We start from the raw sequence: 15,854 nt of genomic DNA, 5'->3' as shown, positions 1-15,854 counted from the left end.
CCACATATTTCTCAATACCTCCCAAATTATTGAACTTTAATTAACCTGAGCCGCAAATGAGCATGCAAATCTGTATTTAAATCACTTTTGTCTGAAACAAAGATGCTCTTAAAATTGCCTTAACATGCCAAAGCCTGGAAGAAAAACTGCAGAAGCAAAGGAATGAGTGAATATTCAGGTATCGTAGTGATTTTTTTTCTGATTAATGTGCATTACACTTTTTCCTCTATGCTGTTTCCAGTATTCTTCTATTTACAACACAGATTTAAACTTTGTAAAACATCACCCATTTGGCCATGGCTGTATTCAGCTATGACAGGAACAGAAATGTTACGGAACTGACTGTATTGCTATTTTCCCAGAAGTAAACATCACATGAGGTACTAAAACCTTAAAAGCTCTCCTTCCCCCTCCCCCACATAAATGAACTCCAATCTATATTATGTATCATCAAACTCTCTTACAAATGCAGGATTTCAATTGTGCGCACAGCAGCACAGCTATGCACTGTGAAACTAATGACATACCTAGTCTTGAATCCCATGACAAGTACATCAACAAGCCACCAGTTTTATCACATGGCTAACTGAACAAAGATTGACTCAGCAAATGCCTTTTGTCCTTTGTTAAGCCTGCTTTTTAAAGGTGCTTCTGTTGCTGTCTTCATTGCCACATCTGCCCTCTACTAGGATATCACGACAGAGAAGACGGTATGTTGTTCTATTTACCAGAAACCTCATCGCTTTCCTATATTGCAAAAGTCATCTCGGATTCCATCAGCAAGGAAGGAACCCAAGTGCACGCAACAATACTGAAATCAGAATTAAAAGTTTACTCTTGTATCCATTATCTCTCTAATTATGAGGAATACACTCATTCAGTCTTCACAGAGCTCCCTTTCCCCCCAATATTCTGGAGGGATTTTGATAGCTTTTGATCAGTTTTGGTGTGACTATATTAACTCAATGACTGCTCAGTTAGAATAGACAAAGCAGTATGAGAAACCTGTTTGAAATATGCAGAATAGCATCTACATAGCTTAGAGGAAAACACAATCAACTTTTCATAGAATTATAGACTGGTTTGGGTTGGACGAGACCTTAAGATAATTCATTTGCAACCCCACTGCCATGGGCAGGGACACCTCCCACTGCATCAGGTTGCTCAAAGACTCATCCACCCTTGCCTTGGACTCTTCCGGGCACGGGGCCTTCAATACTTGGAGGATACTTCTAGCTTAGCATTCTTGATTATTCTCGTTTGAGAGTACTGAATGTTAAGATTAATACTTACCCACCTAATTATAGTTTTCTAAATTACAGAGTACTTTCACATGAGAAAATGCTATACTTCATCTCTACGGATGAACAAAATGCTCTGACATACATACAACACTAAAATTCTCATCACAGACCTCAATCCTTAATGAATGTCTGTAACACTTATGACACCAGAGTAAATATAGGCACTAGAGAATGGAAGTTATTATTGCAAGGCGTGTTTTATACCATGTAGAGAAATCATCTTAATTGAGAACTGTATAAAGCCTCTAAAAAATCCAAAAATGAGGAGGAGGTGGGAGGCGCAGAATCAGGTATCTTCAAATATATTGTGAAAAGTATTCACATGTTTAACTATGCATATTATCCATCTGCCTGACTTCAAAATTTGTGAAGCTTATGTCCTCAGATGAACTCGTCAAATAATTAGGTCTCAGATTAAGATATCTGGGTGAAAAGACACCTGTTTCTCTTTCCAACTTCTCCATTAACTTTTCTGTGATCATTGGCCTGCTATTGAGATGGTATTTGTAATGGAGCCTAAAGGAATTCCACTGGGAAATTCCACTGAAATTCTTTGACAAAAGGGTATCTCAATTCTTTACACTTCAGAAGTCTATACCATAATATTCCGGGGCATCAGTTTCACCATCTGTGGAATAATTTAGTCCTTTGACTCACAGGACTCCTGTGACAGAATTAATACTCAAAAATTACTTCAACCTGTTATCCTAAGAGCATACCACATTTGGGTAAAAATGCACATGTATTTGAATATATATATGAATAAAACTATTCTTAACTCTGGTAGATCTGTTCCAGCATATATGTAGAAATCTATTACAAGAGATCATCGTCTCCTTAAAGTGTTTCACTAGTGTCTAAAGGAGTTCACCCACTGGCATAAGAAGCTCACTTGTGCTAATGAAAACACAACACGTCTCAAAGGTTCTTTGTGTTGGCCATGGGAAAAGAGGTGCTTACACCAAGACACCAAAGAGGTGAGGCAAGTCAATTTGCTGAGCTCTCTGAAGTAGCAGTCTACTTCAAACTGAAGAGCTGCCTGCCAAACGTGCATTAGCAGTCAAGTACCCTCTCTGTCCATGGATGATTCTGGGATGAACAGAAAACTTACATCGTTGTGCCCTTATATAGGCACATAGTACATATATTCCAATTAAATGAGAGCTGTTCACAACTAAATGTACAAAATACAGAAAAAAATACAAACATGCTGATTTATCTGTTTACAAGTTAGGAATCATCAGATCTATTCTGACTCATAACTCAGATTTGGTCCTGTGTAAAAATATATCGTGATCCAGTCTTTGATTTTATGTCCCTTGAAACATAGAGATCCTGCTTGTTTCAGGTCTAGAACTACTTTCTCTTTGGCACTCCATACATCTATACCGACTGCACATATGGCTGGCACAGAAGTAAGCAGAATAAGGTTTTTATATAGTTACTTGAACTTCAGTTCCTGCCGGGGCAATGGTCACATTGCTTTTATGCTTTTAAACAGCCCTTATGATAAAAGTATTGCTGAAAACCACAGCTGACTTCAGAGGATACACTGGAGAAGATATGGGACTCAAACCAGACAAAATACCCTGTCAGAGTGCAAACCACAGCAAATGCATATTTAAATGATGGCATACATGAGTGTAGTTAGGAGATCAGGGTCAAGGAAGGCTTGGTTGTTCTGAGTTTATATGTCCATTCCTAAGGGGAATGTTTGGATGACCAGTTATGACACATAAGTAAATAGGCAAAGGATTAGAACTGTTTTAAAATGCAAAATACAGCCCTAGAGTCACATCAATTAAACTACAAGAGAATTACTTGGAAAGATGCAGCACAGAGTGTGCCCTTGCTGACCTCACTGTCCAAAATGACTTCCATACACAGGCAATAGAATCAGACTTCTCACAAAAATCTCTTCTTTTCATTGGCTGCCAAAGAAAAGCTTCCAATTTATATATGCAAACATGCACGTGCATAAACATGTGTGCAAACACCCACCCACAGGTACATGTGCTTTGGAAAAAACACAGTAAAGGTAAGACTTCTCTTACTCATAAATTAGGGCAGATATGCAGATTTTGAATAGTTCCGAGTCATGAGTGTTTGAACTAGAACCACCCTATCGTCCCAGAAAACATATCTTATGGAAACTGCTATTGCATGATTAACAAGCGTTTAAATCCCTGCAGGGAAGCGAAACAATTATTCTTAGCCATAGCACAGACGCTGTACTTATATTAACGGAAGGGAACAAGAGGATCATCTGCAGAGACTTCTAATAGGCAGCCACTATAAAAAAAAATACCCTGACAAGTTAAACAAGTGCATTTTTGTTGCTCTCTCAGAAGCTGTGAAATCCCTGCTTTGGACACTGCAAGACGTGAGAGCAAGGTAGTCCAGGCATGGACTAATTCTGCTTTTGCTGTTAGCACTGCGCATATAAAGCGGCAACACCAAGTTCATAGAGGGGAATGAGAATAAGGAGACACCCACAGCTTGCCGATAATTACAGGATGAAAAGAAATGACCAAGGACTGGGAAATAGACTATTTGTGTCTGCTTCCATGAACACTTACTTTACAAGTCAAAAGGAGCCAATGGAAACCATGGCACAAAGCACTGGTCCTCAGTTCCTCTGTGCTGTGACCTGAAAATTCAGTGACAGTTTCAGAGCTATTCAAAGCACACAGTTCAAACAAATAAAAGACAAATAACATTTCAACATAGTAGATGGTCCATTATCAGCTCTGATGTATGTGTAACTGCTTCAAAGCTGTTTGAAACACAGCTGCTTATTACTTATATGTAAAGCAATATCTTATTAGTAAAGACAGAATTAAAAGAATGGATACTGATACGCATATAAATTTAGCCTACATTGAGCTAGGTTGCTACAATATAAAACTGTATTTGATGCAGTCTAATTAGAAATATTGATTAAAACAAAGCCAGCTCACTGGAAGGATAATGATAATAGGCTAATAATAACAATTGATTTTGCTTTGATAAATGAACCAAAATAGATTTCGATCTATTTATGGCCCACATTCCATTTTCTTCTTTGCTTTGTTGAGTTTCTGAGATTTACCCAGAATATTATTAGAAAGATATATCTGAAAAACACATAATTCACAGGAGGATTTGATAACAGCCACTTCTATGATGGCCCATTTTGAAACACAGAGTTATCGGGTTCTCCACTCACTCCACTCCAGTTTTACTGAATTAAACATAGTGTGTGAGCAGCAGTAATAGTAATTAAAAATAATGAGGCCTGCTAGGTCTGCTAATTCTATTATCTTTATAGCATCAGCCTTCAAGCAACTCACCAGGAAAACAGCCCAGATGAGAAATCTCTTCAGAAGGTTCAGTGATTGTTTACAGTGCAACAGGATAATATTTCCAGCCTGGAAACAAATAAATAAATAAAATCAGGAAACAAAATCAAAAGCAGCCATTAGTAGACTGGGTTCAGGAAAAAGCAAAGGTTGATAATTGACATAAGACTATTCCATTATTTTTTTCTCCTCATGAGAAAATCTGGGGTAAATAAATAAGGTGCTGTATCAATTTTTTATTATTGTTTCTTTATGTAGTAAAGCAAAGGGTAGAATTTTGCATACTCTGACTTCTCTGTGTAAGAACCACAAAATTCTTCAAGAACCTTCTGCTACTTTCAGCTTCGGTGGATTCTACAACGCTCTTCTTGCTTGCAGGATGCGAAAAAAGCAGAACTGAGATATAGGTCTAAATCACAACCATAATACAGTAGGTCCTTTGTCTCTCCAGAACTATTAAACATTTTATTTTATTGCCACTACACCGATACTGTTTCTGAGCCCCACAAGCTACAAACGATCAGTAGAAGGTTTCAGCAGCTCACTAACAATTCCGCACAGGACAAGTGAAACAGCAGAATTTCAGTCAGGTTTCACATTTGCAAAACAACTTTCAGAGGATGATTTTAACCATCGTGCAATCTTCCTGTTTCTGCAGGCAACCAAAACCAATAACCTTCTGGAAAACTATGAACAGGCAACCTCAGACTCCAGAGTCTCATTCAGCGGCTCATTTGCGTTTACTGCATCACCAGTTCTCAGGTAATGTCTTCATCCACCGTGACTGGAGGCACATTTTCAGCCTTAGAGGTGAAATGCATATGTGTATGTGCACACACAGGGAGGAGGGGGCTGTGTGGTAGGGGTATCTTGCAGTAGTTAAAGCATCAATATTGTTTGTATCCTGTATCACAAGGTTTGTCATAGGACCACAGTGTGGCTCCGATGGCAGCATTTGGTCTCACTGCAAGCGTCCCCACAGTCACCTTTGAATCAGAGAAGCGACCAGTGTCATTAAAAAACTTAAAAAGTAGATACTCGAGAAGATGATCACAGCACGTTGCAGTTTAAGCACATGCAAACTATATTTTGCTATTTATAAATGTTTCCCAAAACCATGATGCTCTTGCAGCAGAATTTAGAGTGTGATCCAAACTGGCAGGCACTGTGGTAGCAGATATTACTTGCAGATTTGGAGTGGGGAATAAAATTACAAATAAAAACATTCAAGAAATGGATTTTGTATTTTGCCTGAAATTCTAAGAAGTCTAGATTTGTTTATTTTTTACATGGAACTGAGAATAAAAATATAAGGAGATAATGATTTCTCTCAGTATATTTTCATATTCTTTGGAACACTATACAAAATAATACCATTAACATCAGATGCCACTTAATTTTGCTATTTAAATGGCAATGTCAAAAATATACCATAAAATGGGTTATTTTAACTTCTAATTTCGTGACATCACTGTCATTTATTGGAATGTTTCAACCAGCTTCGGGTCTTTCCACAAATTACTCTAGGATATATTTTAGGTTGTGTTTTATTTTTACGATAAATACCTTAACAATGAGGAGCTTGTGGGTTTCCTCTTTTTAATGTATATTTTTTCTTCCAAGTTCTTTTTAAGATAACAGAGCATAACTAATAACTCTGATAAAATGCACTTACTTTAACGAAAATATAGAGAAAATTTTCAGGGATATATTTATATTTCTGTATCAGGAAGATCTGCAGCTAAACTCATTATGAGAGTGCTTAATTAAGGGATCAGCAACAATGACGTGGCTGCCTCCATATCCTGTGTAGCAAAGGTCAAATAAAAAGAAAAAAAGATGAAAAAGTAAAGATTTGCATGAGAAATGTATAGACACTAGTCTTGAGGCACTTTTTCTGATTTTGTTTTGCTGTTTCCTGGAGCAACAGAGATATGTGAATATTAAGATAGAGGATATTTATTTCAATAAACAATGCCCTTGGCATGACTTGCTTTCTCCATGATTTGCTATTCTTTCAGTGTGTATACCTTATATGCGTATTTCCAGTATTCCTATAACATCATCAAATTCTATAGCACTTCTTTTTTGGTACATGCACTATGTAATCTCTTCAGGAAACTTACCTTCCTGCCCGAGTTGTGTTGCCATTTGTCTGTGGATTCCTCCACATCAGAAGTCACAAAGTCAGAGGCTAACAACAGAAATTGAGAAATATATCCATTTCTATTAAGTAGATAAGAAAAATCTTAAAATTCAGCACAAACAAAAGCAAGAAACAATACTGCCCATCTGGGATATGGTCACTAAACACTCTGGGTTCTGCCCATCACCTGCTAACAACAGGTGGAGCTGAGGGGAACCTCCAGGAGATACTTACCTGCACCTTTTGTGTCTAGCAAGCACATGAGAGTCTTCCAACTATCTGGGATTCTTGATCTCCTTTCCTTTACAAATACACAGACCTGTTTTCCTGGAATTCATACAGAAATCCACTACCCCTTCTATCTTACATCCCTGCTATTGATACAAATGTTATCTAGTGTGGATATTGTTATTTTAAGACTTATTCACACAAGAATCTTCACATGGCTCTCCACATGTCTCTGTATGAACAGGGACTTTGTTTCCATCTGTTTGGAAAAAAAATAGGCTGCCTTTGGTTCTCACATGCAGAAAAGCAAAAACTATTCAGCACTTTACATTTCAAATACCTTACCAGACCAAGATAAGTCCTAACACAGACTTCCAAGAATAAAGATCAAAGCATTGGACATGCAAGCCTAGAAGCAGAATCCTCAATGATTTTAACGGGAGTCCAGAGGAGAATCTCAAGTTCAGATGTTATGCATTTGATTTAGTAGGAATTGCTTTGTTTACCACCTCATTTTTTTATCCTCAGTACCCTCTTCCAGCTCTCTTCTATATCATACTCATAACTTTTGTGAACTGCAGAATACCATTCAATGGATTCAGTGGAAATGGAAAGCATAGGAGGGAAGTCACAGATAATTACACTGGTTAGCATTAGTCAGAGTCCAAGGCAGTGCTGGCACAGAAATGCAATGAAATATGAAATTGCTTCTCAGCCCAATGCTGGAGAGTTGCCATATGGAATCACAGGGAAAGCACACAGGGAAAAGTGTGTTAAAAACCAAGTAGCATGTTCCAAGGAGAGGCAGCCCATCCCTGCTTCCTTTCAGGCATTTGCAATGGAGCACTGGAATTCCTAAAGGAAAAACTCAGTAATTTCAGCTACAACCTCTGAACAAATGCATAAACAACTTCAATGGAACTAAAAAGACAGAGCAGCAGACTTCTGAATATGTGGATTTAGGCAACAGAAGCAATCAGTCTCCCCAGAGCAAGAAAGGAGCGTGGGGGAAATATATGACTCCAGTGAAGATCATATATCCACGCTCAGTGGAAGCTTTCACAGTAATCATCTATATCATTATTACTTTTAATTAAACGCATATTAACACAATAGCTATAAAAGGCTTTTGTGAGATACAAGCAGAGCGACATGTTACAGTACTCAACATGCTTCATTCTCAAGGAAAGCATAAAAGTAATAATTAGGAAATTAATTATAAAATAATTTTAACCAAACATCATTATGAGCTGCCATGTAGAGTGTGGCCGTACCCTCTGTTCCTAGTCCTTAGCTCTTACCTTGGGCTGACACCAATGACACTACTGGATCTGCTGGATCAGGAACCTGATTCAACTGAGAACTTACCAAGTAAAAATAATTGTTCTTAGGCTGAATCTGGTCTGTTTTTCTAGGTTCAGGACGTGATCACACTCTTACTCAAGGATCAAGGGTGAAGAGGGTGAGCACCTGGCAGTGACAGGGAGGGAGGGTGGGACTGTCTCTTTCAACAGCACTGGAGAACTATGCCAGACGGAGCTAGCTGTATAACCTCAGGCTGGGCATCTGATCTCTGAGGCTACAACCAGACAAAAAACAGTATTAAATAGATTCTGCTGAATATGTTCCAACACATGTGCATCAAATGTACCTTCTAAAGCATTCCTGAAATCTACAAAGACAGTGACTCCTGTCTTTATCAGTAGAACAGGCAAAATCAGTCTTTTCAAAGTTGTGGAAGGATTAGAGGAAATGACTAGTGAAAAATAATTAACGCATTTCTTGGTTGTGTCTTCATAAAAGTTCGTTCACCAGACACATTATCTACTTACTTTCCAGATGGAAATAGATTAAATTAATTGGGTCAAGAATGTTCTGTTAATGGCGGTGCAGAAAGGGGATCCACAAACCTACAGTGAACAGGTATAGCAACTATGGAAGTGAACTACCTAGACAAAGGACTACAGAAAGCCCTATTTTCATGTACACTATTCATGTATATTGTGCTACCAAACCAGGACCGAGGAGATAAGAGCACTCACAAAATTCACAGGTGCAAAGAAATCCAACTTTTCAACCTAGTGAGCATGCACCGCCGAGGGCACCATTCTGGTCCTGGCTTGGCACGATCTGAGTTCAGACTATGCCAGTCCTTTTCTACTTTGCCCTACATACTCCTGCTTTTCCCTTCTGCTGTTATTGGACAAACACATAGCCATGCCAAGAACTGGGTTCAGGGAACAGATTCAGCTGAAAATTAGCTGAAGAGGAGGAGAAACAGGGACAATGAGAGTCAACAGAAACAGCCTGCAGTTAGATTAGCTTTAACTAATCTCAAAGCAATACCCTTAGTACCTGAAGAGGCTGTTCCTCATTGTATCTATCAAGATGTGCTGAGAGTCAGCTACCTCATTTAATTGCATAGGCATAGCTAAAAGCTATGAATGAGAGAGGAAGGAGATAGCCTTGTCTGAAACTTTATAATGCAACCTGGTGCACTGTAGACATAATAAAATTATTTGCTAAGCCAGTCCACACATTAGAAGAGCAGCTGCTTAGTGCCTAACTATGAAATTACTCTGTAAATGAAAAGCAGGAATAAAGAGTAGCCAAATGGAAAAATACTTCCTGACCCAGCCAAAGAAAATAATTCACAACAGTTTCCCCAGCACAGATAAAGAAAAATGGGTGCATGCACAACATTAAGATGTAGAAACTGTAGTTCAGGGTAGTCAGCAAGTAATTAGATATTCGCATGGGTGTTTCAAAGACAGTTATCTGGGTGGAAAAAAGACCCTTTTTTAAACTACGTAGTTGAATGAAGGAAAAGATATTAAAGATCTAAAATTTCACATGTAAAACCAAGCAACTCATCCTGTATTGATATTAATGTAAAATCATCTGCATCTCCATACCACCTTTCATCCAGTGATCCTCAAGTTCTTTCCATATGGCATACAACTATGGCAAAGCAAGGTTCATTCTTGAAAGTCAATAAAGGACTATTAGTCCATCTCTAAATGAGACTTATAGCACTTTTACAGGCATGGAAATAGCCATAGATTGGGCCCATCACAAGGCAAACATGACAGACCCTAAGGTCATTCCTTCCCTAGTGACATAAATGGCAAAAATTTTGTTGTCCTTCCCTTGTGTTTTTCACTGTAGCAGGTAGATTCTCTGCAAGTTTAAATTATCGTAATTCCAATGAAGTTAATGGATCTATAGCAATTTACTCCCACAAATGATCTGCCTTGAGTATTCTGCTGTACCTACTCAGCTATGACTAGAAGAATTCAATTCTACTTATTACTTTCGCTTCCTCCCTCCCAAAACCCAGTTTCATATTTTCACCCATAACAGCTGTGGGACTGTGGTAAGCAAAAATAAGTGCCTGCATTCTTAATCTTGTCATCACATGTCTAATTAAAAACACATCTTCATTTTGGAGGCCCAGGCCTTGGAAAGACAAGTTTTGGCAGACTCATCCTCATTGCTAGTATATCTTTGTTTACATTATGCAGTTTTGGATTGATAGTGTTCTGCACACAAGAAGGACAGGAGACGTAGTATTTTCTACAGACACTCACGCAGAGAGAGCTGGAAGTGTAATTTGCACAGCACTTCCCATGTTGTACTTTTAAGAAGAAAAATACGCAATATAAAAGTTCTATACCTGGCTACGACCAGATTTTTTTCTTTAGTTTCTTTCAGCAGGTCTATCAATTTAATAGAAGCCTCGTGATATCTTTGAGATGAACGTTGAATACAAGCAGATCAAAATAAACAAATACTGGGACCACGTATGGTCTGTTGACCCACTGAATTTTCTTGGAGGCTGCAACTGAAATAAGTGTTACTGAACATTATTCCCGAATCACCATGGGACAGCCAAGAAAAGAAATTCATAATTTAAGATCACAGTAGAGTTAGGGATGGAAGCCAATTCCCCCAAACTTCTGGTCTGCACCACAAACTTCTGACAGCTGCATGCTTTTAAAAAGAGATCTGAACTTTCAAAGGAACAACAGATACACTGGAATTGGTGATCACAGAATCACAGAGTTGTTTGGTCGGAAAAGACCATTGAGATCATTTAGGCCAACTGTCCCTGAGCACCTTGTCTAACCATCTTTCAAATATCTCCAGGGATGGTGGTATTATTTGTGTTTATTTTGTCAGAATGAGTGAAATACCTGGTATTTTCAAAGATTACAACACTGTATGAAGGCACACGTTCCCAGGACTAGCTGGAAGAGAATACTGAAAGGCAACAAAAAACATTTAGAAGCCAGTAATAAAAATTAGTTGACATATGCCAATACAAGAAGGCAATACCTGTTTCCCATGGCATATACTGTTTCTTTCCCCTCTTCCACTTGTGATCCAGGGAAAACATTGACACAAAAAAAGCTATAGCAAAAAATATTTAGTCATACACAAGAAAAAATAAATTTGTGTGCATATATATATACACACATAAGAACTATATTTTATAGATAGAGATACCTTTTATTTGAGACATTTACCTTTTGGTAGCTTGAGATGCCTGTTTGATAACCTACCGTGAAGCAGAAAACAGTCAAAATCTTCTCCTATAGTGAAATGGAAAGAAAATGAGTTCTATAAGCTCAGTTGGAGGTCACATAACCCAAAGCTGACTCAATTTCCTTCTACAGTTAACAAATCTAATCAACACCCTGTCACCAACTGACTTGCTGAGAAGACTTCTGAGATTTAATGAGCTCCACTTAGAAGCGCCAATGGACTAATGTGGATGTGGGAATTAGTCAAGACTTCTGCAAAACAAAAAAATTACAGAAAACATACTGCTTGGCAGAAAATGAACTCAAATTTAGCAGAAAATATGGTGCTCTCTGGATAGAAAGTAAAAAAAAAAAGCATTACATTTTGCTAGTCCTACTGAAAAATAGCCAAATAGAGACTTTAATGTAAAAGATGAATTAAATATGTTTTAAATGAAAAAAAAAAGATGAATTTATTTTTAGTGGTAATTTCTTCTTATATTCTCTAAAATTCCACTGAACACAAACAACCTTGCAGAGAAAGATGGATGTTTCTTCAGATTTTTGGAGCATTGATTCAGAATAATAACGGATTCTTGCTATTTATTCAGAGATCACACAATATCACAGAACTTAAGAAGATGCTATTCTTAAAACATGATACAATTGAGAAATGCAACTGCAAGATGTCCCCATCAGGATTTTTTTACTGGAATACAATAAATTCTGACCCTCCAACAGAAACAGAATTGATATTGTAAATTATAGAGTAATTTAAAGGAAAGAGTCTGTAAAAATAAATGAGAGAAAAAACAGCACAGAGAGGATTATTGAAATAGGATGGGTGATACAGTTAAAGCTGAATGAAATGACCAACTTACAAGAAAATAAATAAGAAATATGACCATGCTTTACTACCTGTTAAGCTTTAAGAGATACTTAAGGCCTATTTGAGTTACCAGAGCATGTGGGAGACCAGTCATGGAATGGCCCCTGTTGTAGGATAAGTAAATTCTAAGCGAAGGAACAGTCACCTAGCCAGAGTATTCAGTGTAAGCAGATGATGGACACAGAAGGACCAAGATGTGGCTTTAAGGCTTTTTAGTTATTTCATGCTTTCTGGAAGAGATGATTGCAGTAATAACTGGTTGTTTTGGTTGCTATTGCTGGATGAGGCATCGCAGTACTTGGCCAATTTTCACTCAGCTGAGCTGCCAACTGACTGTATGGTAGTCATTCAGTATCAATTCAGTTTTGGCCCAGGGTTTTCATAACTAAATTTCTGTTTGGATAGTCTCAGATGTGGTGAGAATGTCAGTATCATAAAGATTCTGTTGGAAGGCTTCTTATACACATTTATGGAACCTTTCATGTTTGTGACTTCAAGCAGAGTATTATTCAGTGCTACAGTGAGGACAATTAACATGCATGACTTAAAAATTCTGAGTTTTTTTCTTTAACAGAATTAAGACTTACCAGTTAGTAGTACAAAACATCAATAAAAGGGTTCATAGTTCTGGGAAAACCTGCATTAAACCCAACCAGATAGATCTACAGCATCACTTGCTTCTCTCCAGCCTGCAGCAACCCGGCTCTTGCTGCCCGTGTCCTGCTGTGGTGGGTGCACACTGTGCCAGCTTGCCGCTGTGTATCGCACTCCTCCAAAGGCCAAAGTCAAAATCATCCATCAGCAGGCACTCCAGGAAGCTACGGCAGGAACCAAAACAGCCATTAGTCATTATCCGATAGGCTTTTTAATACAAATGTTGTGACTGATACTTTTCAGCCTGCTTCCACCTCCTCTCCCCAGCTTTCCTCACCTCCCAGAAAAAGAGTAAACCAGTGAAAAAGAGAAAGGGACAACACATGATAGCAGACATCCCATCATTGACACTTAGGCAGAGGCTTCAAAATGATGCATCTGGTTGTTAACTGCCAAGTGCCTAATGCCAGCCTAAGGAGTAATGATTTTCCCTTCCCAGTAACTGAGAAAGTTTAGGTCTTTGTCTCTTCTATGCCTTTTTCCTATTAGGATGTTCTATCCAAGAGAATGGAATTTAAATGTCACATTACTTTTTCTCAGCAGCAAAGTGCATACATGTACCATACTTGTAGAAATAAGGTGGCTGGCAAAAACAACTTCGTAACGTATTTAGACTAAACTTTCACCCACATCCAACAGCCAATTATAAACATTTCAACAGTGATTTGAAAAGCAAGCAAAATACTTCATTCTCCCACTATCACCACTAAGAGACACGTGGATTAACTGTGTACTAACAACTTCCCTGACCACCTCTGTCTTGAGCAGGTATTGAACACATAAGATTTGCCTACAGTATCATATTTGCAATTTGTAATTTTTTTTAAGTTTTGGTGGGGTTTTTTTGTGTTTGATTTGCTTTTGTTTTGATTCAAAACAACTGCTAAACCAAGCCACACACACAACCACTAGATCAAGTGTATGCAGACTGCATCTATATGTGAAGAAGTTTACACTATCACCGACAGAGTAACAGGGCATGAAAGTCCAAAATTTTCATGAAAACCTAGAATTCCCCCTCAATAAAATCCAAAGACTGTTTATACAGATAGGTAGTAGTCCTGCACCTTCAGAACAAGAAGAACTTTTCTTTAGAAGAGTTTTGTTTATTCAAAACAAATGATTACTTTCATGAATGTATTAAAAATTTGGGATTTTTTAAATTACAGATTAATTCTGCTGACCTGCTTTAAAGCACACATTATCAAATACTGCCAATAAACAGGCCAATAACTTGATTCAGGAATGCATAACCTGTAGGCTTTATATACCAAAATTGATCCTTCCATGAAAACAAAAGTAACAGGCAGCTTTGTTTTAAACACAAAACAACTTCATCCTGCAGGCTGGCCTCTGCAGACATTAGATAACAGATTTGCCATTTGTAACTCATGATAATTTATGTCTCGTCAACATAAATGAAAAATCACTACAAAATTAAATCATCACCAATGGGCAGTAAGAAGAGACTCTTTTTCTCCTCCCTAAATTTTTTTTACTTCACTTTATATTTTCTGTGTACCCATCATGTAACATTGAAAGAGATAATGAAATCCCTACTGAGGGCTTTTGCTGTTTTCCATTTTCCAAGGTGAACACGTTGGCTGAGGGGGCCACTGGAAGAATTTAGAGACTTACTCTAAACTGGGGAAATGGTGAATAGCTGGTAGCCAGAGGCAGATAAAAGCTCAACAAGCTGGGTTGAGCAGACACAGCTCCGAAGTCAGGGAAGTCATGTAAATGACAGGGATACGACCTCTGCCCCTGGGTCTTTAGAGGACTGGTGCCTTTCCAGGGAGGTTGTTCCACAGTGCTGCGAACACAGGGTAAGTTTTTTAACAGCATTTTTTCAACCATAAGGTGCATTGCAATGTATATTACCGATAGATCTTCCTCATGCCGGCAAAAAAATGCATTATTTACAGTAAAATACAGTAATAGGACACAGAAAGAGCCCAGCAAGAACTTAATATAAATGTGACAAAATGCATACGAGGTGCAGACTTGAGGTCCATCATCTGAGACTTCAGATGGCTCAAACTTTAGGTGAAAACTTAATACCTTATTACAAGCCTAAGAGAGGACCTTGCAAATGTATATAGTACAGATTAAACGGAAAACAGAGTCAATCTCGACTTGCAGGCTAGTAAAAAAAAACATTCAGCAGTAAAATCAGGAGACAGTGAAGTTAATCTATTAAGCTTTCTCCTAACATAACTATTCAGGCACTCAGAAGGGGCCTGGCTGCTCAAATAAGACTAAGCATTGTTCCAGGAAAATGAGACATGAGCATAAAGTACTGTATCCATTTAGATGGAAATCCCAACCACTCCTCCTGCTAATGCTTTGCGCATATGTTTATGTCAATAAATTTCAAAACAAATCCTCTGTTGGGTTACAAAAATGCTGTGAAGACAATATACAATCAACTGTTCTTCCTACTGGAGCACCAAAATCAGTAGCAGTAACAGAATTCATTTGAAATCACACTCCACGCAATCATGCCTATATTTACAACCTGAAATGATTTTTTTTAAACAACTATGGCTAAACGAGTCAATATTGTAAGACATTGGGAGCAGTGAATATCCTTTCTCAAAGAGCGATCAACAAAATAATTTACAATTAAATTGATTTTTAAAATTTGATTAAAATTAAAATGCAATGTTATATAATTAAAACATTAAATCAATTGGTCAAATAGTTCACAAGCAGTAAGTTAATTCAAAGCAACTTGTTCCAGAAACATTTCAGAATGATGAGTGT

The 15,854-nt window shown here is 37.8% G+C and overlaps 1 long non-coding RNA gene across 1 annotated transcript in view; it reads right to left on the bottom strand.

Moving 5' to 3' along the window:
• LOC128852724 (uncharacterized) overlaps nt 1-7,865 on the bottom strand; it is a 29,970-nt gene extending 22,105 nt beyond the window's left edge. Inside the window, exons 1-3 of the long non-coding RNA XR_008450734.1 lie at nt 6,772-7,865; nt 4,637-4,714; nt 3,884-3,954 (exon numbers count right to left, since the gene is read on the bottom strand). This is a non-coding gene — a long non-coding RNA (uncharacterized LOC128852724). The remainder of the gene's footprint in view (nt 1-3,883; nt 3,955-4,636; nt 4,715-6,771) is intronic.
• Nucleotides 7,866-15,854: the final 7,989 nt, after the last annotated feature.

Source organism: Cuculus canorus, chromosome 7 (genome assembly GCF_017976375.1).
Source record: "Cuculus canorus isolate bCucCan1 chromosome 7, bCucCan1.pri, whole genome shotgun sequence".
Classification (NCBI taxonomy): Eukaryota; Metazoa; Chordata; class Aves; order Cuculiformes; family Cuculidae; genus Cuculus; species Cuculus canorus.
The sequence above is the reverse complement of the archived record's forward strand: the minus strand, read 5'-3'. Positions and strand labels throughout refer to the sequence as shown.